Source organism: Herpailurus yagouaroundi, unplaced genomic scaffold (genome assembly GCF_014898765.1).
Source record: "Herpailurus yagouaroundi ecotype Mexico unplaced genomic scaffold, PumYag 206, whole genome shotgun sequence".
Taxonomy (NCBI): Eukaryota; Metazoa; Chordata; class Mammalia; order Carnivora; family Felidae; genus Herpailurus; species Herpailurus yagouaroundi.
The window spans coordinates 4,785,347-4,789,279 of NW_024412437.1; the positions used below are offsets into that span (position 1 = coordinate 4,785,347).

The following is a 3,933-nucleotide window of genomic DNA, read 5'->3' on the forward strand; positions in this document are numbered from 1 at the left end:
GCTTCAGGAAAGGGGCACCTGGGTGGCTCAGTCGGTTGAGTGTCTGACTCCGCCTTGGGTCGTGATCTCACGGTTCGTGGGTTCGAGCCCCGCGTCGGGCTCTGTGCTGACAGCTCAGAGCCTGGAGCCTGCTTCGGATTCTGTGTCTCCCTCTCTCTCTGCCCCTTCCCCATTCACGCTCTGCCTCTGCCTCTCTCAGAAATAAATAAGCATAAAAAAACAATTAAAAAAAAAAAGCTTCGGGAAGTGAAAAGGACTCTCCATATTCATGCCATTACTAATATTAACGATTATTATCACAAATTCCCTATAGGTAAATAACAGATAACGGTCTTTGGAGATTTGCTTATGAAATAATAGGCGCTTAATACACCTGATAAGTGAAAACAAATTTTCATCGCTGTTCTAAATATTCTGGCGGTTCACAGGAAAGGAAGTGTTTACAGATTTACAAAACGGGCTTTAAGCACCCTTGGAGGATGGCATTGTGTCCTTGGCCCATCAATCAGAGGACCTGTGGCCTTGGGGAGGAGGAGGACCATCCTAGGAGGGGTGCAGGGAGACAGAGAGCCAGGTGTCGGCTTCTGGTCTGAAAAATGGTCTCCAGAAGAAGGGAGATCTTCAAGTCTACCCACAAACAGGTAGGTTAAAACAAAACTAAACGAAGAGCTAATCACTTGGCCCTAAGGAAAGGATTGAGGCCATCTTGTCTGTGAACGAGGGAGTTTTTAAGGGCTTGAAAAGGGAGGCCCGGAGGCCTGGTGAAGCTGGGAGAACCACACTGGGGGAGAGGACAGTTTCAGAGACAGCTTGGCTTTGCCGTGTGCCCCAGGGAGCTGAGGTGCAGGCAGGCCTGAGCCAGCAGATTAGCCCTAACTATCCCTGTCAGTTAGCCTCTGTATTATTAGTCTGCTCAGGCTGCCATAACAAAATACCACCCACCGGGTGTGGCTTACACGACAGAAATTTATTTCCCATGCTTCTGGAGCCTAGAAGTCCAAGATCAAGGTGTCACCGAGATGGTCTCTCCCAAGGCCTGTCTCCATGGCTTGCGGACGGCCGCCTTCTCCCTGCGTCCTCAGATGGCCTTCCCTCCGTACATAAATATATCTCCCGGGGTCTCTCCTGCTTCTTTCACGGACACTAGTCATAGGGGATTAAGGCCCCACCCTGGTGACCTCATTTAACCTTAATTATCTCTTTATAGGCCCAGTCTCCAAAAACAGTCACATTCTGAGGTGCGCTGCAGGTAAGAACTTGAACATATGGGTTTTGTGGGAACATGATTCAGTCCACAACTGCTTCACTCGAGTTTTAAAGGGCTCTATTAGATTTCTTTCTCACGGACACATGTGGCAGGCTGTTGCCACTTACGGCTGCTGGCTCACTGCCTGACAAGTGCCAGCAACAGGGACTTCCTTGGAGCCTCTGCTCGGTCCTAAGGTATTAGACCACCTCCTCTCCAATGGCCAGGAGACCCAAATCTCCCCACGTGGGCTTTAATCTATTTTGGCCAACACAAGGCAGCAGAAGCGACATTCAGCAGGTCCTGGCCAGGACCCCAAGGGGTGATGCCCACTTCCACTCTCTCTTGGTAACCTTCCACCACTACGTGATGCAGGCGGGATTAGCTCACTGCCATGTGGAACCACCGTCATCGTCTCCGTCAAGGCCCAGACAGGCCCCCCCCCCCCGCCGGGAGGGGACACAGCCTAGCTCAGCAGAGTTTATGTGGCACCTGACCACAGATGTCTCATTGAGCCCAAGGAGGCCAGAAGAACCGCTCAGCTGAGCCCAGCCCAAATTGCAGACTTGCCGAATCGTGAGCCAGTAAATGGTTCTTGTTTTCAAGTCACGATATTTTGGTATGATTTGCTGTGCAGCAAAGCAGGAATAGTACACAAGCCCTAAAGGATGCTCTCATTCGCTCAAGTGGCCACAAGCATTGGCAAAGCCATGGTGGGGGTGTGTGGCCACGCTCTCACTAGTGATAATAGCTGGGAGCGAGGGGGGTAAGGGAGGGCAGGGGGCTTGGGTTCTAGGCCCATTGGTTTTTGAGGAAAGAGGAAAAAACGTTTACTCTATTTCCATATAGTCCAAATCAGCAGCTTTCAAAAATTTTCTAGAAGTGGAACCTTCCTTACAGAAGAAACCTTGCACAGAATCCCAATGTATGAAATAAACCAGACTCGTCATTTATTATTATAAATCTAATTTATAGGCCAAAATATGTAAACTTGTTTTTAAAAGCTAATCGATAAGAACAAGAAGGAAAACAGGATTATGAACTCAAGCATTCAAAAGTGGGGGGGATGACAGATAGAAGTAGTCTTATTTCAGTACCTGATTAATTTCCGCACATCGTTTTGGTAGCACGGTACAAAAAATCGTGATAAACATACATAAGTAGTTGGGACGGGAGACGGTTTTTAATAGCTCACCCTGCAATCTCAGAATACTCCTCAATTAAACAACGATAGGAGGAGAAGCCATCTGTCCACCTAAGTTACCTGCCACAAGCTCTACAGGCTACCACGTGTGTAGAACACAATCGGGTGTGAGTTTTCCCATACAGGAACTTCAGAGCTGTGTTAAAGTACACTCTTTCAAGATGAAAAATTAATCCGTCATTTGCAGAACTTGAGAAGCATCTCCCAGAACCCTGGAAGTTCATGGAGCACATCTCAAAAATGCCTGTCCCATACTTTCGCTCTGATAGACCTTGAAGAAGAAATCTTGGTCAAAGATGTGCTGTGCCTGGAAAACAGAGCAGCAAGGAGCCTTCAGGGACCAGAGGTTCACTCTCTTCCTTCCAAAGGAAGGGAGTCCTGAAGAAGGTAAGTGGTTTCCTCGGGACTGACACACAGGCATCTTGGCTCGAAGTGGAATCTCTTTTTGGGAGAAAGAGACATGAGCCCACGAATGAGCTGGGTCCACCTCGGTTTCTTCTTTGGGCTCCCATGTAGAGAGCAACGTTGATTTAAGCCCCAATAAATGAAGATGCCTGTCTTCTTCGGAGGATTTTAATGGTTGGTATAAAAAGCCCGCACACGTTAGGAATCTGTTGTGAATGAATTCGATTTTCAAGTCTCAATTAAAACTCCAGAACAGTAGCTAAAGGAGTCAGAAAGGGCCCTGCACTTAAGCTGAGAAACTTTCCAGCATCACCGGTGACAGTTTCTCCAGGACCCTTGAAGTCTACACCCAGGTGCACCGCTCCTCCCCTCAATGAGCCACCTGGCCTGAGAATGCACAGTTTCCAATGACTCCACCTCCCTGACGTCAGGGATTGGTTGAGAGGTGGGCACGCCTCAAAGCTGGGCCAATCATAGCCCTCTACAGCCTGGCTGTTTTCTCGGACCTGGCCAATCAGCATCTCTGCTCATTATCTTTTTTTTTTTTTTTTTTTTTGGAAACCGGAGACACCCTTTTTCTCTCTGGTCCTTGAGCAGCTGGGACCCAAAGCCGCAGGAGGGGATTAAGACAGGCCCTCACTGGGTTTTGGTTACTTGAGTCTCTACATTTCCTTTTCCTACTTGCGTTACTTTGAGTTGGGTTTCTGTCACTTGAAACCAAAGTAGACTTTCCAAAAGCAGTAAACTATTTCTTAGGAAAATAAGCATATGCACAGAATGCAAATTTGTCATAACATTTAAGGGAAACATAGACCTCATCCCTTGAACTCAGTAGGGTCCAGGGACCGCCCCCCTCCCCCTTCCGTGGAAAAAAAACCCAAAACCCTTTCAATGAAACAGTGGTTAATAAGGGGCTTGATTTGATGATGGAATTGCGGCTGGTCTTTCTCTAGCGTCTCCGACTGTTCCGAGGGGCGCAGAATGCGTAAAAAACACAGCTACTGGCTGTGCATAATTCTTAACTCAGAGTGGAAAACATGGGCTGAGCTGTAAGTGCAGATAAACACACTATTCCTAT

The 3,933-nt window shown here is 47.9% G+C and overlaps 1 long non-coding RNA gene across 1 annotated transcript; it reads left to right on the forward strand.

The window, feature by feature from the left end:
* The first annotated feature begins 301 nt into the window (after positions 1 to 301).
* On the forward strand, positions 302 to 3,009 carry LOC121015337 (uncharacterized). The gene is made up of 2 exons (XR_005783769.1): positions 302 to 1,249; positions 2,720 to 3,009. It is a non-coding gene; the product is annotated as an uncharacterized LOC121015337 (long non-coding RNA).
* Positions 3,010 to 3,933: the final 924 nt, after the last annotated feature.